The following is a 14,736-nucleotide window of genomic DNA, read 5'->3' as shown; positions in this document are numbered from 1 at the left end:
CATCTACGTACCCTGAAAGTTTCATAGCAATCAGACAAAAAATGTTCGAGAAATCTCGTGCACAAAATTTGCGGGAAAAAAAAAAAAATAATAATAAGAAACAGTAGAATAACAGAAGGGTTTTCCGTTGAAAAACGGAAAACCCTAATAATACTAGAGCAAAGCTCGTTGCAAAGCAACGAGTGGGTTTTCCGCTAATGTCGAAAGCAACGCTAGAAGTACGTCTAAGAAGCAGAGTTCTTAATCTAGTAACAAAGAAACCTAAGTACAAAAAGATAAAGAAAACGAATGATTTTTGGTACAACTTAACATAATCCGAATGGTTTTAAGCACGACTTAACCAAAAACCCTTAACCATTTCAAGAACGACTTAACAAAAAAACAATGTGTTTAAGTACGACTTAACAAATTTGACTTCATTTTAGGTACAAGTTAACTTTACCTTGAACTAACATCTTTTTTCTTAACCCAGAATGCAAAATTAAAATTTACGTAAAAAATCAATTTTGTTTAAAACATAATTCTGAGCAACTTTTCCTGTTCAAAATCAAATCAAAACCATTCATTAGCAGAATTTGATTTCCCTCCTTTTTAAGGTGGTATGGGACATCTGTCGATATTAATGTGGATTAAAGTACTATATAATTGAAAACTTTTCACCGGTTTAGAATTTTCAAATTTTACAATATTTAACCAAAAAATAGCTTTTAAAAATATTTGAAAAGGTAAAAATTGTAAAAACCCCAGCAGGATTCGAACTCATGACTTACAGGTTCCTAGTAAACCCTCTAACCCACTGTGCTAAGGAGTTAGGTGACCATTTTTGAGAAGAAACTACATGTACTTATATAATTACACTTTATTTTATTGTTTATTTCGATAAACAATACGTCACAACATATCACCTTAAACTCGGAACACCTCTGACCTAATAAGATCGCCGCATTAAATACAAAGTTTGATTTAACTCTAATTTGTTTATCATCAAGAAATTCTGCATCGCTGACAAATAAAGTTTTCTTCTGTATAATGAAATACCAATTAACTGACTATTCAGACAATAGCAAGTTTATTGTCCCATTCAACAGCTACTATTTTCCTTGGCTTTGCCTCATTCAATATTTGCTGTCTTGGGGGACAATAAACTTGCTATTGTCCTCATACCCAGTAAATACTAAATAGGCATATAATATCCCATCCACCTACATTTCATGTTATATAACCTCCCGTTTGTAACCTTCAATTTCACTGTAAAGTCAACATATCTGTCATAGCCGCAAGTTTCACAATTTATTTCTGCTTCTCATGTACTTAAAATTAGGGGCCTTAATATTGCTTACCAATTCCAACAAGAGACATCCCTCTAACTATTGGTAATCATTAAAATTCATTTCATGAATCTACGCAACAATGATAAACCTTCAAGTACAGTCACTCTCAATTTTACAAAAATATTGACGGTACTTTATCCGAAACTGTTCCTTGTATCTTTAACTTAGTACACTAACATTTTTATGAAAAGACGGTTTGTCTTAGAATAAGAAAGCTAATGCAATTCTGAGAAAAAGAATACCACATATTGCCAATTCCATTGAGGTTTAATAAAAATATGGCCATTTAAGTGAACCCACCATTTCCAATTTCCTTTAGTAAACACAGATTTACAGGGTTCTCCATAGTAAAACATCTTTATCTGACCTTTTAGAGGTCAACTTTTGTTCAACCACCTTTAAAAAGAAACCTTATTCAATACAACATATGCCTACATGATATAATCATGATAAAAGCTTCACATCACTTAGAAATACCCTTACATGTATACCCCCCACCCCCCAATCTTTTGATTTTCATAAAAAGTCATGGTTTGAAATGTTTTACCTAATTTTATGAAACATGTGGCAATTTCCTTGAGTCATTTCTCACACATATTTGAAAACAATCATCAATGATTCTAAAATGTGATCTTTATTTGTTTATTGTATGATTTGTACCATTTTAATTAACAAATAGACAGCTGTCCTGCTTGTGATTTCTTGTTTTCGTGAAAAAAGTAAGCTAACAATCATATTTAGTGAATATCTAATCTATTCTGATTTCTAGTCTTCTTCTAACCATGTCTTCTAGCCATGCTTAAATTAGAATTAAATTCAAACACACCCAGGTAGCTGGAGACAGAGTTGATTTCAATGAAAAATGTTCAAATTTGACATGTTTTTCTACTTTTTTATGCATATATACCTTAGAAAGGTAGAAATAGGTTGTTTCTTGTTCATTTCAAAAGTAATTATCATAGCAGATGTTATTTCAAAGTCAAATGTACATTTACATATCCTACATGTAATCTTAATGCAGACAATTAAATAGAGGGGGGGGGGGGGGTTCAATTATGTAAACACATCTAAATATCTTTATGAAATAAAAAATAAAGGAAACATAATTGTATACTTTTATTGAAAAACAAATTTTCACAGCAATTATGAATTTCTTTAAACAGCCTTAATTTTGTTTTCATAATTTCTTATCAAACACAAACCACAACATGGCATGATGCTTTCTTCAAGTTCCATTATTGTTCATGCATTATCGGATTTAATTTGAATTACCGGTAAATAGTCTGTAGAACACAAGGAATATGCATGTGGATAGAGGTGACAGGTTAATCTCAGGAGCTGACCCACAAGAATCAACAGGTACCGGTAAAAGCCATGTGGTAACAAGAGTCTGTTTTGAGCTGAAATAAATAAAAAAAATAATTAGCTGTGTTTACATACATGTACTAGTAATAGCTGTGTTTACATTAACATATGCATAGTATTTCTGTAAAAAATACACTGACCATGCAGTGTAATAAGTATGACATATCCCAATACATGACATAACATTTAGGCAGTACAAGATCAAAAATTTGCATATCAAGTCATAATATAATATTAAAAAATTTTCATAGGTATAAACACTTATCAAATTGAGAAAGAGAGAGAGTTTGAGAGAGAGAGAGTTTATTACCATACTTGTAGTGCAACAGTCAATATTTCAATTCGTAAATTACAAACGAATATTACCCACCGAACAGCGTCAAAGTACATGTACTGGTATTAGCTTCTGGTATACCATTTTTTATCAATTCTACTGTGTATTTTTTGTTTGCAAATAAATTTAGCAAGGGTTTTTGTTTATTTTCTTATAAATTACATGTTTTAAAAACAATACTACGTGTAATAAGCATAAAACATGTATGAGTAAACTTAATGAAGAATTTTTAATAGATTATTTTTCAAAGAATGTGGTACATTAAATGTATGTCAATCTTTATAAAACTAGCGTATATTTCGTGCGCCATAAATTGCAAGTTTTTTGTAAATATCATTTACTTGCATGATAGGTATATATGGTCTAACCAAAATTTTCTTCATAAAGCTACAGCTGTATGTACCACATATATGTTTTGTCACAAGTATACATTTTAAAAAAAAATACCCAAATTCCAACAGTTTAAATAAACTCAACTCATTCTCTGATAAGTTCATTGTGTTTTGTGCGTGCATATCTTATTTGTCTGCTGCAACAGCTGCCAATCAGCGGTAAGCTGAATCCACAAAAAGAAAGTTTGTGTTTTAGGAGCGGGTAAATTGTTTATGCGACACTGTCAAGAAAACCACACCAAATAATAACAAGAAACATAAATATTCACTTAAATGTATTCTGTTGTAAAGTAAAGGTTTTTAACACTTATTGCATCTTGCAAAACATGTGATGACCTTAATCATCTGTCATATATCTGATATACATGTATATGTAAAAGATGGGAGAAATAACGACGGAACAAAGTGGGATTCGAACCTGGCCCTCTGAATCTCTAGTCAAGTGCTCTACCAACTGAGCTACATGTATCTGGCACCGGTATTCAAACCAGTCTGACCGTCACATTCCTCCCCCTTAAATGATCTTCACCCTCGAAGATCATCCCTGACAGGATCGAGTTAACCTGTTCGTTCCAGGGGTTGGTCACAACACCAATATTGTAACAGGATGGGAGAAATAATGAAGGGATTTGAACCTGGGCCCCCTGAATCTCTAGTCAGGTGCTCTACCAACTGAGCTATCAATGATCGGCATCATAAAGATATTAAAGTCATGTTTTAACTCTGAAGTCTGAAGTATACAATTTTATTTACTTGAAGTTATGTCTACAGGGTATTCATGACTACATTTGGAGACCTCTGCACAAGAATATATGATATGTTTCTAATTAGACCCTGCTTTGAATTTTGAGTTGAAAATTCACAATCTGTTATTTTTTCAAATAGATAAATTCAGTTACCCTTTCCAGTCCCCCATGAACCTCGAGCGAGTCTAAACACCCATGAAACATGTAAAAATTACACGTTAGTAAACAAACACCCACACCATAACAAAAACATCTAACAGTGTGCACGTACTTACATGTACATCTATACTATATACTAAATTTTAACCAGTTAACAAGAAACTTTAAAAGGAGTAAAAGCCTCACCTTCTTCAGTAACATCCACATAAATCACACACTTTAATGTCCATCTTTTCTCCTTTATTACTCGTAGCTTATCAACGGCTGATCGTCGACAGAAGTGTGGCTGTCAGAATTTCCTCGTAAACGATTCACACGAGAAAAATATCCTCCTTAAACAAATATGTAGTATTGTTCCCTGTGCATGTTCATATGTTTCACAGCAAATTGAAAATGCATGTGTACACCGAAAGAATACACAACTTCTCTTCTGCATTACGGCTCGTTACTGTTTACATTCGGCGCGCGCGCGCGGGGGTCACAAACAGGGGCGCCCCGACAAATAGTTGCACATAGAACGTTTAAATAATGTGTGTTCATTGAATTCATAAATGATATAGATGAAAAAAATGAAATTGAATCACAACAATTTATCTAAGACGCAACACAACGTAATGCAGTAAATGCCTGGGCCTTAATGTGGCATTTGTTCGCTTGTGTGTCTATGTAGACATATTAACTCGTTCATGTACGATTCTCACATATTTGTTTTATGAAATTTGAAAAAAAAATATAGGTCAGAACTTGTTTAATTTGATACCAAATGACATTATTTAATATATTAACAATAACTAAATTAATTTTTTTTCATAAAATGATAACGATTTTTGCTATCAGAAAAATACGTGTATGAGCTGCTGACCCCTAATTATAGGGGCCAGCCCTTTTTTCTTAATTTTAAATGAAAGCTCTCGTTATTCTAAACAACTTTTGTTCTGTATGTATTAACAAAATATTTTTAGTTTAAAGGTTATAATACAAAAAGCAACAAAATTTCAGCCCCGAAAAAATCTTAAACTTTGGCGACAAATAGCTCAAAAACTAACAAAGAAATTACCAAAATTTTCATGCCAGCAAAATTATAAAATGTTACCGACAATTTCGCCAAATTTCATGCATCTATCATCTGTAGTTCCCGAGATCAACTCTGGACAAAAGACCCCCCAATTTTCAATTAAAGGGCAATAACTCATAACCGGAAGTGAATTTTAAAAATTAGAAAAAAACGTCTAGAGATATTAATATCATCTACATACCCTGAAAGTTTCATAGCAATCAGACAAAAAATGTTCGAGAAATCTCGTGCACAAAATTTGCGGGAAAAAAAAAAAATAACTAGAGCAAAGCTCGTTGCAAAGCAACGAGTGGGTTTTCCGCTAATGTCGAAAGCAACGCTAGAAGTACGTCTAAGAAGCAGAGTTCTTAATCTAGTAACAAAGAAACCTAAGTACAAAAAGATAAAAAAAAAACGAATGATTTTTGGTACAACTTAACATAATCCGAATGGTTTTAAGCACGACTTAACCAAAAACCCTTAACCATTTCAAGAACGACTTAACAAAAAAAACAATGTGTTTAAGTACGACTTAACAAATTTGACTTCATTTTAGGTACAAGTTAACTTTACCTTGAACTAACATCTTTTTTCTTAACCCAGAATGCAAAATTAAAATTTACGTAAAAAATCAATTTTGTTTAAAACATAATTCTGAGCAACTTTTCCTCTTCACTGCTTTTCAAAGGGTTGACCTTTCGTACTGTGTGCTCGTTGCGTCATTAATTGTCAGAAACTTATCGATGTAAAGTTTACTTTACTGTACCTCTGTGAATATTTTCTATGTAAAATTACTATGAACCAGACAACATTGAAATGGTGAACATTTCAAAGGGCCCCGCTTATGTTATTTCAGAGAATTTTGCTTTGACCTTGACCTTTAACTTGAAATTTTTCCAGCTGGCATAGAACTTTTAATTCAATTTCATTCCCCCTAACATACATGCATTTTTGTTCAATCTGACCAAGATTAAGCATATTTGGAAAATAATCTACTGTCTAAAACTAATTTTAAAAAGATCTGCTATGACCTTCACATTGACAGACTTGGTTCAAGGTCACTGCACGCCATTAACCAATAAACTCTGTAAAGGTAAAATATTAGCCAAATAGGGGCTAAAAGGAGAGTATATCTATGCTCTTAAAATATGGATTTTTGTGTGTTCTGATATGACCTTGACTCTTCATCTACAAATATCATTCGAGGTCATTGCATATATTTTGATCAAAGGCATCATGTGGGTGAAGTATGAGGCTGAATGGAGCAAAGGGAGAGAAGATATACTCCGGACAAGGATTTTTAAAAATATAATTCTGCTATGACCTTCACAGTTTCTTTTCACTGAAAATAGGTTCAAGGTCACTACACACCCTTTACTCAAAAGCTCTGCTTATGTGAAGTCTGAGTCAAATAGGGGTTAGTAGAAAGTATATATGCTCTCAAAAAAGGATTTTTGCATGATCCGATATGATCTTCACCCGTTACCTAGAAATTTCATGCAAGGTCACTGCACATCGTTTAACCATCGAGACACTCTGCGAGTATTAGCCAGATTGGACCAAAGGGAAAAAAGATATGCCCCAGACAAGGATTTTATATATATAATTCTGCTATGACCTTAACCTTATACCTAAAAACATGGTTCAAGGTCACTCGGCATCCTTCAACCAAAGGAACCTTGTGGATGAGGTATGAGCCAGATTGGGCCAAGGGGAGAGAAGCTATGCTCCAGTCAAGCAATCTCGGATGGACAGACGGACAAATTGATTACTAGAAGGCGCCCGCATAAACATGCCTTTTTACCTAATTTAAAATAGTATCCATGCTATCTGCCCTTGGTGAATAGTCATCAAAACCATTCATCAGCAGAATTTGATTTCCCTCCTTTTTAAGGTGGTATGGGACATCTGTCGATATTAATGTGGATTAAAGTACTATATAATTGAAAAATTTTCACCGGTTTAGAATTTTCAAATTTTACAATATTTAACTAAAAAATAGCTTTTAAAAATATTTGAAAAGGTAAAAATTGTAAAAACCCCACGGGATTCGAACTCATGACTTACAGGTTCCTAGTAAACCCTCTAACCCACTGCGTTAAGGAGTTAGGTGACCATTTTTGAAAAGAAACGACATGTACTTATATAATTACACTTTATTTTATTGTTTATTTCGATAAACAATACGTCACAACATGGAAGTGTCCCATATCACCTTAAACTCGGAACACCTCTGACCTAATAAGATCGCCGCATTAAATACAAAGTTTGATTTAACTCTAATTTGTTTATCATCAAGAAATTCTGCATCGCTGACAAATAAAGTTTTCTTCTGTATAATGAAATACCAATTAACTGACTATTCGGACAATAGCAAGTTTATTGTCCCACTCCACAGCAACTATTTCCCTTGGCTTTGCCTCATTAAATAGTTGCTGTCTTGGGGGACAATAAACTTGCTATTGTCCTCATACCCAGTAAATACTAAATAGGCATATAATATCCCATCCACCTACATTTCATGTTATATAACCTCCCGTTTGTAACCTTCAATTTCACTGTAAAGTCAACACATCTGTCATAGCCGCAAGTTTCACAATTTATTTCTGCTTCTCATGTACTTAAAATTAGGGGCCTTAATATTGCTTACCAATTCCAACAAGAGACATCCCTCTAACTATTGATAATCATTAAAATTCATTTCATGAATCTACGCAACAATGATAAACCTTCAAGTACAGTCACTCTCAATTTTACAAAAATATTGATGATACTTTATCCGAAACTGTTCCTTGTACCTTTAACTTAGTACACTAACATTTTTATGAAAAGACGGTTTGTCTTAGAATAAGAAAGCTAAAGCAATTCTGAGAAAAAGAATACCACATATTGCCAATTCCATTGAGGTTTAATAAAAATATGGCCATTTAAGTGAACCCACCATTTCCAATTTCCTTTAGTAAACACAGATTTACAGGGTTCTCCATAGTAAAACATCTTTACCTGACCTTTTAGAGGTCAACTGTTGTTCAACCACCTTTAAAAAGAAACCTTATACAATACAACATATGCCTACATGATATAATCATGATAAAAGCTTCACATCACTTAGAAATACCCTTACATGTATACCCCCCCCCCCCCCCAATCTTTTGATTTTCATAAAAAGTCATGGTTTGAAATGTTTTACCTAATTTTATGAAATGTGTGGCAATTTCCTTGAGTAATTTCTCACACATATTTGAAAACAATCATCAATGATTCTAAAATTTGATCTTTATTTGTTTATTGTATGATTTGTACCATTTTAATTAACAAATAGACAGCTGTCTTGCTTGTGATTTCTTGTTTTCATGAAAAAAGTAAGCTAACAATCATATTTAGTGAATATCTAATCTATTCTGATTTCTAGTCTCCTTCTAACCATGCTAAAACAGTAAGTTACAACCTACAAGTTAGACATCTGCCTTAAATTAGAATTAAATTATAACACACCCAGGTAGCTGGAGACAGAGTTGATTTCAATGAAAAATGTTCAAATTTGACATGTTTTTCTACTTTTTTATGCATATATACCTTAGAAAGGTAGAAATAGGTTGTTTCTTGTTCATTTCAAAAGTAATTATCATAGCAGATGTTATTTCAAAGTCAAATGTACATTTACATGTCCTACATGTAATCTTAAAGCTATACACGCTATAATTGGCGTCAATTTTGAATAAAGTGGAAAATGTATGTGTTTGATTACTAATAAAAGTTACCTTTATTCTGTTAATTATAATGCTCAATTCGATCGCGTAACAAATATATCAAATATTAAACAATAAAAAATATTTATTTTCCTGCCAGGAAAGTAATGCCTCCTCGTGAATATCAATCTATCACGTGATATCGACAGCTAAATTTAGCCTATCATACCAAAACTGGTGAAGGGTCAACATCTTCATAATTGTGATAGTTTCACAAAGGAAAGGATATTTTCAATAAAGCATAAATTTGTCCGATATACGAGTACAAACAAAAGAAAAAAATACAAGCCTGTGAGTAGATATGAATACTTCCTTTAAAAAAATGACGTAGACCTGTGTTTTTCCCCTATGTGCTATTTATAGATCCTATAAGTGTTAATGCAGAAGTAAGGGTATCGTGAATGGCAAGCGTATTTTACTCATTATACATGTATGTATTTCAAATTAACAACTGTTAAGCATATCAAAAATCAAGTTGGATATTTAATTAGGCAAACAATAACGACCACCTAGTTCTCCGCGGACATGCGCAATGAGGTCGGTTTGCTCTTCCTTCATCAATATTCATGAAAAGGTATAGTTTCCTGGCAGGAAAATAAACAATTAAAAATCTATATCTTTGTAACGAGATGGAATTCACCCTTGTAATTTACAGATTAAGGATAACTTTTATAAGTAGACAAACACATGCGTTTTCACTGTCATTCAAAATTGACGCAAATTATAGCGTGTATAGCTTTAATACAGACAATTAAATAGAGGGGGGGGGGGGGGGGTTCAATTATGTAAACACATCTAAATATCTTTATGAAATAAAAAATAAAGGAAACATAATTGTATACTTTTATTGAAAAACAAATTTTCACAGCAATTATGAATTTCTTTAAACAGCCTTAATTTTGTTTTCATAATTTCTTATCAAACACAAACCACAACATGGCATGATGCTTTCTTCAAGTTCCATTATTGTTCATGCATTATCGGATTTAATTTGAATTACCAGTAAATAGTCTGTAGAACACAAGGAATATGCATGTGGATAGAGGTGACAGGTTAATCTCAGGAGCTGACCCACAAGAATCAACAGGTACCGGTAAAAGCCATGTGGTAACAAGAGTCTGTTTTGAGCTGAAATAAATAAAAAAAATAATTAGCTGTGTTTACATACATGTACTAGTAATAGCTGTGTTTACATTAACATATGCATAGTATTTCTGTAAAAAATACACTGACCATGCAGTGTAATAAGTATGACATATCCCAATACATGACATAACATTTAGGCAGTACAAGATCAAAAATTTGCATATCAAGTCATAATATGATATTAAAAAATTTTCATAGGTATAAACACTTATCAAATTGAGAAAGAGAGAGAGTTTGAGAGAGAGAGAGTTTATTACCATACTTGTAGTGCAACAGTCAATATTTCAATTCGTAAATTACAAACGAATATTACCCACCGAACAGCGTCAAAGTACATGTACTGGTATTAGCTTCTGGTATACCATTTTTTATCAATTCTACTGTGTATTTTTTGTTTGCAAATAAATTTAGCGAGGGTTTTTGTTTATTTTCTTATAAATTACATGTTTTAAAAACAATACTACGTGTAATAAGCATAAAACATGTATGAGTAAACTTAATGAAGAATTTTTAATAGATTATTTTTCAAAGAAAGTGGTACATTACATGTATGTCAATCTTTATAAAACTAGCATATATTTCGTGCGCCATAAATTGCAAGTTTTTTGTAAATATCATTTACTTGCATGATAGGTATATATGGTCTAACCAAAATTTTCTTCATAAAGCTACAGCTGTATGTACCACATATATGTTTTGTCACAAGTATACATTTTAAAAAAAAAATACCCAAATTCCAACAGTTTAAATTAATAAACTCAACTCATTCTCTGATAAGTTCATTGTGTTTTGTGCGTGCATATCTTATTTGTCTGCTGCAACAGCAGCCAATCAGCGGTAAGCTGAATCCACAAAAAGAAAGTTTTTGTTTTAGGAGCGGGTAAATTGTTTATGCGACACTGTCAAGAAAACCACACCAAATAATAACAAGAAACATAAATATTCACTTAAATGTATTCTGTTGTAAAGTAAAGGTTTTTAACACTTATTGCATCTTGCAAAACATGTGATGACCTTAATCATCTGTCATATATCTGATATACATGTGTATGTAAAAGATGGGAGAAATAACGACGGACAAAGTGGGATTCGAACCTGGCCCTCTGAATCTCTAGTCAAGTGCTCTACCAACTGAGCTACATGTATCTGGCACCGGTATTCAAACCAGTCTGACCGTCACATTCCTCCCCCTTAAATGATCTTCACCCTCGAAGATCATCCCTGGCAGGATCGAGTTAACCTGTTAGTTCCAGGGGTTGGTCACAACACCAATATTGTAACAGGATGGGAGAAATAATGAAGGGATTTGAACCTGGGCCCCCTGAATCTCTAGTCAGGTGCTCTACCAACTGAGCTATCTGGCACTGGTATTCAAACTGGTCTGATCGTCACATATATAAAGAATTATTTTAAACAATGTTGTTCAATTAAAAATAACACTCGCAACCTTCAGTTTTTGTCTGTAATTAATCAATATTGGCGTGCGATCAGTTCTCGCCGAGTACCATTTCTCACCAGTGAATTGTTACGTCATTTTATCAACACATAAAATTATATACGAAAATATGATGTAACAGTGCACCAGCGAGAAATGGTCCTCGGCGAGAACTGCTCGCACGCCAGTACTGCCAGTAGTCAGATTAAAAAAAGAGAATAAAAAATTACATTTAAAACATTAACAAGGACAATTTAAGTACACATCATAACTGCTAAACAAGAAAAATTATGTGAACTTGTAGAATGGTAGGCATAGTTCTAACTTGTAACCTACATGTACAAGTACATGTACCGGGTACCCGTTGGTCTGCTATATACCTCTTTAATGATACAATGATCGGCATCATAAAGATATTAAAGTCATGTTTTAACTCTGAAGTCTGAAGTATACAATTTTATTTACTTGAAGTTATGTCTACAGGGTATTCATGACTACATTTGGAGTCCTCTGCACAAGAATATATGATATGTTTCTAATTAGACCCTGCTTTGAATTTTGAGTTGAAAATTCACAATCTGTTATTTTTTTAAATAGATAAATTCAGTAACCCTTTCCAGTCCCCCATGAACCTCGAGCGAGTCTAAACACCCATGAAACATGTAAAAATTACACGTTAGTAAACAAACACCCACACCATAACAAAAACATCTAACAGTGTGCACGTACTTACATGTACATCTATACTATATACTAAATTTTAACCAGTTAACAAGAAACTTTAAAAGGAGTAAAAGCCTCACCTTCTTCAGTAACATCCACATAAATCACACACTTTAATGTCCATCTTTTCTCCTTTATTACTCGTAGCTTATCAACGGCTGATCGTCGACAGAAGTGTGGCTGTCAGAATTTCCTCGTAAACGATTCACACGAGAAAAATATCCTCCTTAAACAAATATGTAGTATTGTTCCCTGTGCATGTTCATATGTTTCACAGCAAATTGAAAATGCAAGTGTACACCGAAAGAATACACAACTTCTCTTCTGCATTACGGCTCTCTCTTTTCTACAATGCCGTTCGTTACTGTTTACATTCGGCGCGCGCGCGCGGGGGTCACAAACAGGGGCGCCCCGACAAATAGTTGCACATAGAACGTTTAAATAATGTGTGTTCATTGAATTCATAAATGATATAGATGAAAAAAATGAAATTCAATCACAACAATTTATCTAAGACGCAACACAACGTAATGCAGTAAATGCCTGGGCCTTAATGTGGCATTTGTTCGCTTGTGTGTCTATGCAGACATATTAACTCGTTCATGTACGATTCTCACATATTTGTTTTATGAAATTTGAAAAAAAATATAGGACAGAACTTGTTTAATTTGATACCAAATGACATTATTTAATATATTAACAATAACTAAATTAATTTTTTTTCATAATATGATAACGATTTTTGCTATCAGAAAAATACGTGTATGAGCTGCTGACCCCTAATTATAGGGGCCAGCCCTTTTTTCTTAATTTTAAATGAAAGCTCTCGTTATTCTAAACAACTTTTGTTCTATATGTATTAACAAAATATTTTTAGTTTAAAGGTTATAATACAAAAAGCAACAAAATTTCAGCCCCGAAAAAATCTTAAACTTTGGCGACAAATAGCTCAAAAACTAACAAAGAAATTACCAAAATTTTCATGCCAGCAAAATTATAAAATGTTACCGACAATTTCGCAAAATTTCATGCATCTATCATCTGTAGTTCCCGAGATCAACTCTGGACAAAAGACCCCCCAATTTTCAATTAAAGGGCAATAACTCATAACCGGAAGTGAATTTTAAAAATTTGAAAAAAACGTCTAGAGATATTAATATCATCTACGTACCCTGAAAGTTTCATAGCAATCAGACAAAAAATGTTCGAGAAATCTCGTGCACAAAATTTGCGGGAAAAAAAAAAAAATAATAATAAGAAACAGTAGAATAACAGAAGGGTTTTCCGTTGAAAAACGGAAAACCCTAATAATACTAGAGCAAAGCTCGTTGCAAAGCAACGAGTGGGTTTTCCGCTAATGTCGAAAGCAACGCTAGAAGTACGTCTAAGAAGCAGAGTTCTTAATCTAGTAACAAAGAAACCTAAGTACAAAAAGATAAAGAAAACGAATGATTTTTGGTACAACTTAACATAATCCGAATGGTTTTAAGCACGACTTAACCAAAAACCCTTAACCATTTCAAGAACGACTTAACAAAAAAACAATGTGTTTAAGTACGACTTAACAAATTTGACTTCATTTTAGGTACAAGTTAACTTTACCTTGAACTAACATCTTTTTTCTTAACCCAGAATGCAAAATTAAAATTTACGTAAAAAATCAATTTTGTTTAAAACATAATTCTGAGCAACTTTTCCTGTTCACTGCTTTTCAAAGGGTTGACCTTTCGTACTGTGTGCTCGTTGCGTCATTAATTGTCAGAAACTTATCGATGTAAAGTTTACTTTACTGTACCTCTGTGAATATTTTCTATGTAAAATTACTATGAACCAGACAACATTGAAATGGTGAACATTTCAAAGGGCCCCGCTTATGTTATTTCAGAGAATTTTGCTTTGACCTTGACCTTTAACTTGAAATTTTTCCAGCTGGCATAGAACTTTTAATTCAATTTCATTCCCCCTAACATACATGCATTTTTGTTCAATCTGACCAACTAATTTTAAAAAGATCTGCTATGACCTTCACATTGACAGACTTGGTTCAAGGTCACTGCACGCCATTAACCAATAAACTCTGTAAAGGTAAAATATTAGCCAAATAGGGGCTAAAAGGAGAGTATATCTATGCTCTTAAAATATGGATTTTTGTGTGTTCTGATATGACCTTGACTCTTCATCTACATATATCATTCGAGGTCATTGCATATATTTTGATCAAAGGCATCATGTGGGTGAAGTATGAGGCTGAATGGAGCAAAGGGAGAGAAGATATACTCCGGACAAGGATTTTTAAAAATAA

General features: G+C 33.0%; 2 long non-coding RNA genes across 2 annotated transcripts; both read right to left on the bottom strand.

Moving 5' to 3' along the window:
- Positions 1–2,432: 2,432 nt before the first annotated feature.
- Positions 2,433–5,058, bottom strand: LOC136275732 (uncharacterized). The gene is made up of 2 exons (XR_010714234.1): positions 4,514–5,058; positions 2,433–2,731 (listed from the first exon to the last, which is right to left on the bottom strand). It is a non-coding gene; the product is annotated as an uncharacterized lncRNA (long non-coding RNA).
- A 4,903-nt stretch (positions 5,059–9,961) lies between these two features.
- LOC136275828 (uncharacterized) lies at positions 9,962–12,989 on the bottom strand. The gene is made up of 2 exons (XR_010714322.1): positions 12,515–12,989; positions 9,962–10,258 (listed from the first exon to the last, which is right to left on the bottom strand). It is a non-coding gene; the product is annotated as an uncharacterized lncRNA (long non-coding RNA).
- Between the last annotated feature and the right edge of the window lie 1,747 nt (positions 12,990–14,736).

The sequence above is a fragment of the Magallana gigas genome, chromosome 5 (assembly GCF_963853765.1).
Source record: "Magallana gigas chromosome 5, xbMagGiga1.1, whole genome shotgun sequence".
Taxonomy (NCBI): Eukaryota; Metazoa; Mollusca; class Bivalvia; order Ostreida; family Ostreidae; genus Magallana; species Magallana gigas.
This window is presented reverse-complemented; position numbering and strand designations above follow the sequence as displayed.